The 13204-nt window shown below is 37.8% G+C and overlaps 1 protein-coding gene and 1 pseudogene across 1 annotated transcript in view; both read left to right on the plus strand.

Moving 5' to 3' along the window:
• Nucleotides 1-13204, plus strand: part of TASP1 (taspase 1) — a 205785-nt gene that overhangs the window by 99628 nt on the left and 92953 nt on the right. The gene's annotated exons all lie outside the window — the stretch shown is intronic.
• On the plus strand, nt 3961-4067 carry LOC126012658 (uncharacterized; annotated as a pseudogene).

Here is a 13204-nt window from a genome sequence, read left to right on the forward strand (position 1 = left end):
ATGAATCATTCGTATCTGTGGGACACAACAAAAATGGTATTAAAAGGGAATTTATAGCTTTATAAGTCATCAGAAAGGAAGAAAAGGTCTACATAAATAACTCAATGGCACAGCAAAAGAAATTGGAAAAAGAGCAACAAAGTGAGTAGAAGGTAACAGGAAGAAGGAAATAATAAAACTTAGGTCAGAAATTAATGAACTGCACACCCAACAAATAATCCAAAAGATCAATGAAAACTAGAGTTTATTCTTTAAAAAAATTAAACAGGGTGATGAATTATTTGCAAGAAAGGAAGAGTGAGAAAAAATGAGAATCATAAATGGGGGAAGTCACTACAGACACTACAGAAATTCACAGTGCTTAATTATAGTTTAAAAAAAAAAGAAAATCATCCTATAAAGTCAAGCAAGTCTGAAAGTGAATAAAGAAATGTTATATGCCACAGGGACACTTTTCAAGAAGATGGTGAGAGAATGTAGGGATGCATTTTCCAAAAGCTAATCAAAAGAAGTTGTTGGTGTACAAAACATACACATTTATTAAACATACACATTAAACATGGTGTTGAGTTGAGAATGAAAGGGATCCCTAGTTTCTAAGCTTTCAAGGGAACCTTGATGAGGTAGGTTTCTGCTTATTGCACTTGGTCCTTTCTATAATCACTTTCCCCTTCTCTCCTGTTTTCCCCTAGAACATGGCAGTGTGCCTCTGATCCTACTAAAGGGATCTCACTTAAGGTTATTTGTGGTACCTTTTATTGCTAAATCTCACTGCTGTACCTTTGCTTGTTTGATCTCTGATGGACTGACCATTACCTTTGAGAATGCTCCTTCCCTGATGGGATGGAGCCACACTCTGGTTTCTCATGGACCACTCTTGATGGTGTTCATCTCATGTCTGCCCCTGATTCAGTCCCAGTTTCTCTTTACCCTATGCTAACTTCATCCTCCCTCTCACCCATTTCTCCAACTTGTATTCTGGTAGCTCTCAAAGTGACATTCAACTCTAATTCTTTTCTAAACTTCCAGATCTGTTGAACCATTAGCTTAATAGGGGGTCTCAAACTCGCGGCCCGCAGCCGCAAACAGCCCTCCATACAACATTTTGTGGCCCTGCCCTAGAGGAATCTTTTTTTGTTTGTTTTGTTTTAGTTGTTTGGGTCACACCCCCCAATGTTCAAGGCTTACTACTGACTTTGCATTCAAGGATCACCCCGACTTTGCCTCCTGCGACCCGCAGGTAAATTGAGTTTGAGACCTCTGGCTTAAATGCTTTGGCTTTCAGGATTGAAGCAGTAGCTTAAAGGATCAGGGCATATACTTTGTAAGTTAGAGATCCCAGAGTCAATCCCCGCTGTAACATGGTCTTGCAGAATCTCATGGGATGACACCCTGATCATCTGCTGTGCAGCTGGGCCTACACACTGAACCTGTTCGGATTGCAGAATCAGATTGAATATTATTGGGCATGGACCCTAGTCCCTGACACTGTTGAGAACTACCAGCTCCAAATTTCACAGGTAGCTCCAATTGTATCCCAAATAGAACTTATCAGCAGTTCCTATAAAACTCATTTTTACCCCCTATCCCTACTTTCAATCAGTCCCCAAGTGATGAGACAGAGGAGGGGAACAGTGTCTTACAGATATCTGTTCTTTACTGCAATGCTTAAATAACATCTTAGCAGAAAACTTCTATTTCTTTTATTTAAACACTGGGGTTGCAAAGTTGTTTATGATTGAATTTCAGTTTAACCATATATACCACCCTTCACACACAAACATATCCCATGACCAATGTCCTTGGTTTCTCTTCTACCCTTCCTCCCATCTACCTCATCTCATTCATCTGCTACCCCCATTCTCTCTCTCTCTCTCTCTCTCTCTCTCTCTCTCTCTCTCTCTCTCTCTCTTTCTCTCCCTCTCTTTCCCTCCTCCATTCTTTTATTTCTTTTTAGACATTGGTTTGCAGTTTTGTTGCCAAAGGGTTATTATGCATATCATTTTATCTCCTTTCAGCATCCAGTTCTTGTTCAGAGTGATCAGTTACAACTATCATAGTCACAGTAGTACCTTCTCTGCCCTAACTGCACTCCACCATTACTTATGGCAAACTTCCTACCATGGAATGGTCTTCCTGACCCTCATCTCTGGCCTCTGGATATTATTATCATACTACCATTTTTCTTTTATATCCCAGAATATATTATTCTATGTCTATTCCTCTCCCTCTGATTCATTTCCGTCAGCAAAACACTCTTCATATTCATCCATATATAAGCAAATTTTATGTCTTCATTTTTCCTAATGGCTGCATAGTATTACATTATGTAGATAAACCAAAGTTTCTTTAGCCACTCATCTGTTCAGAGGAACTGGGTTGTTTCCAGATTATGGCTATTGAGAATAATGCTGAAATGAACATAGGAAAGCAAAAAGCTTTTCTACATGGTATTAAAAAAAAAAAAGATATTACAAAAAAAATGCCCTAGAAATTGAGTTTTTATATGTCCCAGCAATACCACTTCTAGGGATAGATGGATCTTTGTTTCTGAGAATATTCTAGACTCATGAGCAGTGATCCAAAGAATGAGAAAAAAACAGTTTAAGGAGTTAAATACTTTGCTGTTCAATTTGTTAGGCTACAGTCCAGATGCTCCAGCCCACTCTGGCAACTCATCTGACATATGAGCCCGTATTAGGACACTGAAGGACACTGAAGGACACTGTAACTTCTCTGACCTTAATGTCCCTTTGAAATAGTAAACCCTTATTAATCTCGCCACACTCAAGATTCTAAGAGAATCCAGGCTCAGGAGCAATCATTAAAGTAAACTGATTGGTACTATAAAAATGTAGGGTCAGGCCTAGTTCCATAAGAATTTTTTTTAAGTGAATTGTGACTTGAAGATGTGAGCCTAGGTTCATGAGCCTAGATTTTAAGCACTTGACTCTTTGGATTGTCAGAGTGGAAAAGAAATAGTTTTCATTACTAGATAACAGAATGTTTAAACTACCAGAACATTTCCAAGAATGAAAGTAATTTTCTGGGATGGGAATTCTATTCTGGGACTGTTGCTTGTTCTAATTAGGTCACTTCGTATCTGATGAACTATTAACATATTATTTCCTGCTTTTACATAACCTAATGTCACTCATAGTTCATAATAACCAAGAATTCTAAAGTGTATTGTCATCTCCTTAAAGGTCAATTTATATGGCAGCTTTAGTTTAACATGCACCTTAGAATAAATTTTTTTTTGGTGATTGTTATGGTGGTGGGGTATGGGCTACACCTGGCTGTGTTCAGGGCTTTCAGCTCTGTGTTTAGGAATCACCCCTGGAGCGCTCAGGGGACCATATGGTATGCTGGAGATTGGACCTGGGTCAGCCACAGCAAGGCAAATGTCCTACCACTGTATTAGAGTAGATTTTTAGGACTGGATATTTAAGAGTGGATTTTTCTGGACTGTGAAATAACATGTGCCTACTGAAAATAATTTGGAAAATAAAACTGATGTTTGCCTTTAAGAAGAAATAATTTGCCTATTTTCAGCATATTTGATTTTTGAGTGGGAAGAGGACATATTAGGTGATGGGTATTCCCCTGATTCAATGTGAATAGGTATCCGGAATATTATAGTGAAAGATATGTAAGCCATTATGAAAAAAAAAAAAAAAAAATTGTGGTTTTTTTTTTTATTTTTTTTTGGTCGGAGGCTTTTTTTGACTTATATGTATTATTATTATAGCAATTATATTATATGTTATGTTGTGTTGTTATATCGTGTTGTGTTGGTTTGCCTCATTATGTTAATTAATTTTGTCCTTTAAATGAATTCTTATTTTAAAAAAAAAACAAAAACAAAACAAAACAAACAAACAAACAAAAAAAAAAAAACAACTTTAATTTGCCTTGAAGAAAAAGAAAAAAAAATAAAATAAATAAAAGATAAGATAAGGCCTCCCAATTCTTACCACAGGCTGTGTGCTTTACACTGACTGTATAGAATGAGGAGGTACAGTAAAGGCACCAAAAAAAAAAAAAAAAAAAATGGTGGGACAAATAATAAAAAAAAAAAAAAAAAAAAAAAAAAAAAAAAAAAGAAGAAATAATTAATTTGGGGGGTAAATTCCCCCCCAGTACAAAAAAGGCAGGTATACCAATTTTCTTTCATTATACATTATGAATTTAATATTGTGTAACTCACATTTTTAGGCATCATTAAATACTGTTGAAAACATAATTTTGGGGCTGCATTTTGCTTTTTTCTTTGTTTTGGACACCACACCCAGTTGTGAGTAGGGCACACTCCTGGTTCTGTGCTGAGGACTGCCTTGGGTGGGTTTGGAGGACTGTGGTGCTGACAAATGAGCCAGGGTGTGCCATATGCAAGGCAAAAGCCATAACCCCTGTACTATCTCTCTGGCCTAGGGATTTTTTTTTTGTTAGTTTTTGGAGTTATACCTGGTGGTACATAGTGATTACTCATGGCTGGTACTCAGAGATTGTTCCTGGTGGTTCTTAGGGGACTATATGGAGTACTGGGGGTTGAACCTGGTTGGCCACTTGCAAGGCCAGTGCACAACCTGCTGTGCTATATAGCTCCACCCTGAGGCATTTTGCTTATGTGGGATGATTGGTAATTGTATTTGTGCTATAAAACATTGAGTTCAAAGGATTGTATCCAATGCTTTAGTTTGATTATACTGAAATAGCAGTAAAGACAGTACTTGTCCTCAAAGAGTTTATTATTTATGGGTCAGGTGTGGCCCATATGGCAGAGCATATGCTTTGCAGTTGCAGTGCCCAGATTGACCTCTGGTTCACATGCTCCCCCCCATCCTGCACACCAGGGGTTTTGTAGCACTGCTGTGCCAGCTTATGTGCTGCCTTCATGGGGGCCACTGGGAGGGGCCCAACCCTTGAGCATTGTTGGATGTCTACCACCCCATAACAACACTAAGAAAGATATATGACATTGAATGTCTTCCTTGGAACTTTGGAGTTATTGGTGCAAGTTCAGAGTATGTTGAAATACTGATTTTTCATTCCTAAATAGCAACTCTGCTTACCCTTAAAGAATGTGCCCCACAAAGGCCGGAGGTTTTGGCAAAATTCTATCAATTCCCAGTACACCATATGGTCCCCTGAGCAACACCAGGAACAATCTGAGCACACAGCCATGAGTAAGCTCTATGCACCATGAGGTGTAACTCCAAAAACTAAACAAAATGTTTAGACCAGAGAGATAGTACAGGGGTTATGGCTTTCGCCTTGCATATGACAAATTCTGCAGGCAAAGGGCACCTGCTTTGCATATGCTGAACCTGGTTCAAGCTCCAACACTTCAGATGGTCCCCAAAACTTGAACACACAGGAATAAGTTCTGAACGCAGCCTAGTATGTCCCAAAGACATAATAACAACATAAATGTGGCCCTATTACTTTACCACCCAAAGGTTCACTTTTCTTTCATACAGGCATTTAGGTGTACTTGGGAGCTTTGCTGGTTTTAGTTCTTCATCTTCCTTTAAGCCCCACCCACTTCTTTCCATCAGATATCACTGAAATCAGTGCTTTCAAGTTACCCCCATCACCACCACTACCACACTCTTATTCCCCCAGAAATAGCCCCAGTGTCCCAGGAGAGCTCAGAGCTCTGTGATAAAGACAAACTCTTTCTCCAGATGTGCTGATAAATTTGGGTTGTATTGAGCCAGGTGAGTCCCAAGGTGTTGTTGATGTTTGGAATTTTCTGATTTTATTTTTTGTTTTGTGAATGGACAGATGGCTCACTTTAAAACATAGGTGAAGAAATAATAGAAACAGAAGTAGAACATCAAGTGATGGGTTAAAAATGTCAATGCTTGAAATTCCTAATTCCTTTTATTTTTTTTGCACTTGAAAAAAAGGCATTCTCCTTTCTATTTCCAAATACTACCTGCTGTCAGTCAGAGAGTGAGTATGTAGAGCAGCTTGTCAAAGTCTTTCTAGGCTTCCTTCATCTGGCTCACAGAAACAGCAGGATTTTCATTTCTTCTTTCATTCAACAGAAGTCACTTTCATGTTGGAAAATTGAAAACGTGTGTTATTCAGTGTGGAGTGAGGATGTGTGTGCCCTCTGGCACACCTGTTTCTAATTTCCTGACTTGAAAGCATAACCCATCAAAAGGAGCAGAGAAACAATTTCTTTCTGACACGCTGCTTTGTGTTCCTTTCTGAACTGAGGGTCTTCATGACTTTGCCTTTTTCTCACCCTCTGTAGGTTTTTGTGAGAGGCAAAGTTAACTTTGTATAAACAGAGCCTTCTATAGCAGGGTGCTGTTCTGCTTGCATACTCATTTGCTGTGGCAATCTAGCTTCTTTTCAACTCAAGATTTTTATTTGAGAAAAGATTTATTTAAAAAATATACAGATAGGTCTTGGATTTTTCACATATTAAATTGAGCGGGCCAGTGGATGTCTAAAGGGTGCACCTAAGTGGGATCAGTGGGCTGATTGGCTAGAGGTAGGGTTTTGTTGAGCATATAAATGTTTAAATTCCAGAGCTCTGTTTAACATAAATCAAATACTTCCAATGCATTACTTCAGATTTGTACCTACTTTAATGTCTTGCCAGCTTAAATGACTGTGAGGCACAATATGTTGACTTTGAGTTTTGTAAATTGATAATTTGTTGCTATGAAAATTGAACATAGTATAACTCATCACTTTCTTAAGGTCAAGCTGTTACAAAAATTGATGCCTAGGGAATCCAGGACTTGGACTCAGATGCTTGAAGTGTGGATTTTTGTTTCCTCCTAAGGTTTTCCAGGGAATTTTCAGTTTAGGATGTGTGGTTTTTTGAAATACAAGTATTAATTTAAATTTCTTATTTATGAGCTATGGATAGTAATCCTAAGGGTATATCTCCACATAAAGATTTGTAGTCTATTTAAATAAGAAAGACACTAGTTTTGGTTACTCATGAGTGTATGTCAATCACTTGAGGTCTTATTAGAAATATGAATTCTGATCAATGGGTTTGGGAGGGGATCTAGGTTTGTGGTTTTTCACAGTCTATCATATGGTGTATTGCTACTGATATGTAAGTCAGACCTTAGGTCTTTATTTCTCAACCTTTTCCAATCCCTCTCATGGCACCTTTTGACCTTGTTTCTTTCTTGGTATCTTCCTATTCTACATTTTGACTACCCCATCTTGTGCCCACACCCCCTGAGGCCTCCATTTGTGTCTTTATTTTTGGTCCACCCATGTTCCCTTTGGCATATACTGGGATCTTTAGGAGGGCAGATGGCTCCATTTAAGAAATGGCCCCTTCCACCCATGTTCCCTTTGGCATATACTGGGATCTTTAGGAGGGCAGATGGCTCCATTTAAGAAATGGCACTTGGGGCCCTAGAGATAGCATGGAGGTAAGGCGTTTGCCTTTCATGCAGAAGGACTGTGGTTCGAATCCCAGCATCCCATATGGTCCCTTGTGCCTGCCAGGGTGATTTCTGAGCATAGAGCCAGGAGTAATCCCTGAATGTTGCAGAGTATGACCCAAAAACCAAAAAAAAGAAAGAAAGAAAGAAAGAAAGAAAGAAAAAGAGAAAGAGAAAGAAAGAAAGAGAGAAAGAGAAAGAAAGAAAGAGAAAGAAATAAAGAGAGAAAGAGAAAGAAAGAAAGAAAGAAAGAAAGAGAAAGAAAGAAAAAAGAGAAAGAAAAAGAAAAGAGAAAGAGAAAGAGAGAGAGAAAGAAAGAGAAAGAAAAAGAAAGAGAGAAAGAGAGAGAAAGAGAAAGAAAGAGAGAAAGAAAGAGAAAAGAGAAAAGAAAGAAAGAGAGAAAGAAGAGAGAGAGAAAGAGAAAGAAAGAGAGAAAGAAAGAGAGAAAAAGAAAGAAAGAAAGAAGGAAGGAAAGAAGGAAAGAAGGAAAGAAGGAAAGAAAAGAAAGAAAGAAAGAAAGAAAGAAAAAGAAAAAAGAAAGAAAGAAAGAAAGAAAGAAGAAAGAGGGAAGGGAGGGAGGGAGAAGGGAGGAAGGAGGAAGGAAGGAAGGAAGGAAGGAAGGAAGGAAGGAAGGAAGGAAAGAAGGAAGGAAGGAAGGAAGGAAGTAAGTTTGCATTTTACTGTACTTGCTTTTTTTATTTCTTTGGTGTTTGTGTCACACCAGCAGCGCTCAGGGGTTACTCCTGGCTCTATGCTCAGAAATTGCCCCTGGCAGGCACAGGGGACCATATGGGATGCCTGGATTCGAATCACCGTCCTTCTGCGTCTAATGCCTTACCGCTGTGCTATCTCTCCAGCCCCTTACTGTACTTGTTATTTAATATATATCTTGGTTCTTGATTTTCACAGTATGTTTGAGCCCCTGATATAACATGCCATGACAAAAGCAAACTTTCTGTTTTTATTTTCAGAAAGGTTTATTTGCATAGCAAATGGTATTTCTATACATGTTGTGTTTCACTTTGGGCATTTGTGAAAAATAATGTTACTATCCAGTATAAAGCATGAGTTGCCATTAAAAACCAGAGATTTATACTGAAAAATAAAATTCAAATAAAATAAAATCCCATAGTGATGCTTATGGTCTCAATATACCTAATTTAAGTGGAAGAACAGATCTACTCAAGATGAACTTTGTAGTGCAGGCTTGGTAATCTTACTCAGATTTGAATGAGGGAGCAGGTAGAAAGTCGATTCTTGCTGGTTCTTGTCCTAGAACTAGAGCATCTTTATGAAGGAATGATGGACATTTTTTTTTTTACAAAATTCTTGAATTTTCTAAATAATGAAAGAGAAGATACAGTAAAAAACAATCCCATTCACAATTGTGCTTCAAAAAATCAAGTACCTTGGAGTCAACTTAACAAAGACAAGAAAGACCTATACAAAAAACTACAAGACACTTTTTCAAGATATAAGAGGACACAAGAAAATGAAAACACATACCCTGCTCATAGATTGAGAGGATTAGCATAATTAAAATGTAAATAATTCCCAAAGCATTGTACAGATTTAATGCAATTCCTCTAAAGAGATCCATAACATTTTTATGACATTTCATGACATTTTCTTTTTTTTTTTTTTTATTTAAACACCTTGATTACATACATGATTGTGTTTGGGTTTCAGTCATGTAAAGAACACCACCCATCTAGGATTTTTTGCTCCTTTATCAAAAATTAGATGATTGTATGTCTGGGGAACATTCTCTGAGTATTCAAGCTTATTCCACTGATCTGAGGGCCTGTCTTTATTCCAATACCATGCTGTTTTGATAACTATTGCTTTGTAGTAAAGTTTAAAGTTGGGGAAAGTAATTCCTCCCATATTCTTTTTTCCCAATGATTGCTTTAGCTATTCGAGGGTGTTTATTGTTCCAAATAAATTTCAAAAGTGCCTGGTCCACTTCTTTGAAGAATGTCATGGGTATCTTTAGGGGGATCGCATTAAATCTGTACAGTGCTTTGGGGAGTATTGCCATTTTAATGATGTTAATCCTGCCAATCCATGAGCAGGGTATATGCTTCCATTTCCGCGTGTCCTCTCTTATTTCTTGGAGCAGAGTTGTTCCTAAATGGAACAAAGAAAGCCTCTTCAACAAGTGGTGTTGGCAAAACTGGGTAGCCACTTGCAAAAAATTGAACTTAGACCCCCAGCTAACATCATGTACGAAGGTAAAATCCAAATGGATTAAAGACCTCGATATCAGCCCCAAAACCATAAGATATATAGAACAATACGTAGGTAAAACACTCCAGGACATTGAGGCTAAAGGCATCTTCAAGGAAGAAACTGCACTCTCCAAGCAAGTGAAAGCAGAAATTAACAGATGGGAATATATTAAGCTGAGAAGCTTCTGCACCTCAAAGGAAATAGTGCCCAAAATACAAGAGCCACCCACTGAGTGGGAGAAACTATTCACCCAATACCCATCAGATAAGGGGCTAATCTCCAAAATATACAAGGCACTGACAGAACTTTAAAGAAAAAAAACATCTAATCCCATCCAACAAAAATGGGGAGAAGAAATGAACAGACACTTTGACAAAGAAGAAATACAGATGGCCAAAAGACACATGAAAAAGTGCTCCACATCACTAATCATCAGGGAGATGCAAATCAAAACAACGATGAGATACCCACCTCACACCACAGAGAATGGCACACATCACAAAGAATGAGAATAAAACAGTGTTGGCGGGGGATGTGGAGAGAAAGGAACTCTTATCCACTGCTGGTGGGAATGCCGTCTAGTTCAACCTTTATGGAAAGCGATATGGAGATTCCTCCAAAAAACTGGAAATCGAGCTCCCATACGATCCAGCTATACCACTCTCTAGGAATATACCCCTAGGAACACAAAAATACAATACAAAAACCCCTTCCTTACACCTATATTCATTGCAGCTCTATTTACCATAGCAAGACTCTGGAAACAACCAAGAAGCCCTTCAACAGACGAATGGCTAAAGAAACTGTGGTAATATACACAATGGAATATTATGCAGCTGTCAGGAGAGATGAAGTCATGAAATTTTTCCTATACATGGATGTACATGGAATCTATTATGCTGAGTGAAATAAGTCAGAGAGAGAGAGAGAAAAAACGCAGAATGGTCTCACACATTTATGGGTTTTTAAGAAAATGAAAGACATTCTTGCAATAATAACTTTCAGACACAAAAGAGAAAAGAGCTGGAAGTTCCAGCTCACCTCAGGAAGCTCATCACAAAGAGTGATGAGTTTAGTTGGATAAATAACTACATTTTGAACTGTCCTAATAATGAGAATGTATGAGGGAAATTGAGAACCTGTTTAGAGTACAGGCGGGGGTCGGGTGGGGAGGAGGGAGACTTGGGACATTGGTGATGGGAATGTTGCACTGGTGATGGGTGGTGTTAAAAAAAAAAAATAAAAAGTATAAAAGATGCACTACAATTTAGGATTAACTGGTCTGTGTGCTGCTAACTAAAAAAAAAAAAAAAAAAAAAAAAAAAGAGCCTAGGCTCCCCAAGAGTCTAGTGGGCTCAGGTGCCCAACATAAAAAAAAAAAAAAAAAAAAGAACACCACCCATCACCAGTGCAACATTCCCATCACCAATGTCCCAAATCTCCCTCCTCCCCACTCGACCCCCGCCTGTACTCTAAACAGGCTCTCTATTTCCCTCATACATTCTCATTATTAGGACAGTTCAAAATGTAGTTATTTCTCTAATATATATTGATGTAAAATAATAATAAAAATATTAATAAAAATATTTCAACAGAAATATATTCATCCCACACATATTAATTGGTTTGATTTGTCTTATCTACTTAACTGTTACTCTACCTAGGGAGCAATTCCTTTTTTGCTTTTCACATTGGTATTGTAGGTTTTGGCATTTGAATAATTAAGTATAATCAATGCAGACTTGAGTTTTTATCTAGCCCTGTGCTTTCTGAACAATTTTTTAGCACTTTTCCATGTTATCCAGTTCCTCAATGTGTTTTAGTAACTGTCAATTGCTTAATTGTATTTTACTATTTAGCTCTTCCTAGAATGCTTTGTTATTATTCCCTTAATGTCTGTATCCATTTAAATAGTTTACCACAGCTTCTCAAACAAGGCACTCATGTTATTCTTCCTTTCCCTGTTTGAACCTTTATCTGTCTGGTGATACTCAATTCATACTGGAAACTTGAACTCAAATATATTTTCTCTTCTTCAACTTTTTGCTTTTATCAGTTTCAAAGATTTATTCCTTTTTTGGTCACTTGTGCCAGAATGTGACAGTTAAACCACTTACACTGTTGTCCTTCCAATGTCTGGTTACTCCTGATGAAGAAACAGGTATTTGAAAGGCATAGTTGATGCTCTCTTGCTAGCTGTTAATTGTGATTTGCTGACCTTTTGCATATTTTGAAGTGCTTTATTTGAAGTGTTGTGATTGACAGAATGACTTATATATCTTACAGTAGTAACCAGAGGTAATACCCTTGGTTTTTTAAGTACTTAAGATATTTATGATACCTTTTTTTGTTTGTTTATTTTTTTGGTCACACTGGGCAGCACTCAGGGGTTGCTCCTGGCTATGCTCAGAAATCACTCCTGGCAGGCTGGGGGGACCATATGGAATGGGATTCGAACCACTGACCTTCTGTATGCAAGGCAAATAAATGTCTTACCTCCATGCTATCTCTCCGGCCCCGATTCCTTTTTATATTAAACTAAAGGTGTATTGATTTTAGTTTAATTTATTTTTGAGAAAATCAAAGACACATCTCTTACTCTAGCAATTAAGGTACTTTGGACCCAACAGAAGGAGAGGGACAGATACAGAATGATCTTTCTCATATATGTGATGTTATAAAACATAGTGAGGTGGGAATAACAGAATGTGAGAATTGGTCTACAGAATTGAGTTTACGAAGGTTAGGGATTTGGGTGTGAAGATAGATGGACAGGAAGAGAAATGATAAAAGGGAAAGTTGACCCAGAGTCAATGTGGAGAGAAGCACTCTCATGGAGTGTGTGGTGTTGGAACTGTATATGCATAAACCCTTTCATTAACAGTATTGTAAATCACAGTCCTTTAAAACAACCGATTTCTTTTTAGATGTGGACAAAACTGACTTTGAATGAATGAGGTTATAGTTGAAAGAAAAAATGTAATTTGGATCAAAGATAGCAGAAACCACAATTCAAACTGGCTTCGAACAATAAGGAATGATAAGATTTTGTAGAAGAGGACGTTCAGGGGTGTTATGAGTTACCAAGATGGTTGGTTGGCTCAGAAGCTTCATGGGGGACAGCAAGGATCCAGTACAGTAATTTTGTTGCTTGTTCTGTAGTAATTACTGTTACCTTATTCTTCAAGCTGATGGCAATATGACTGCTCAATTACATGAAAAACAACAACAAAAACAACAAAACCCCAGAATCTCTTGGTAACTTGTAGGAAGAAGGCATACTTTTCTTCAACCACCCCAAAATGTTGTGCTATGTCCCCATTATTGCACTGTCCCTAATCATCTCTACATTGGAATGTACATTTGCAGATGCTGATTGGGAGAGTGGAAAGCAGACTTCACTTTTGTTAAAAGGGAGAAGGAAATAAATGTTGAGTTCATAGATACTAGTGTCCGAGACTTTGGCTGCAATTCTGTGGTCAACAGAGAATGATAACATTAGTTGCCTTTTGTAAGTACTTGTTCTAATTAGGCACAGTGTT

Source organism: Suncus etruscus, chromosome 6 (genome assembly GCF_024139225.1).
Source record: "Suncus etruscus isolate mSunEtr1 chromosome 6, mSunEtr1.pri.cur, whole genome shotgun sequence".
NCBI classification, from domain to species: Eukaryota; Metazoa; Chordata; class Mammalia; order Eulipotyphla; family Soricidae; genus Suncus; species Suncus etruscus.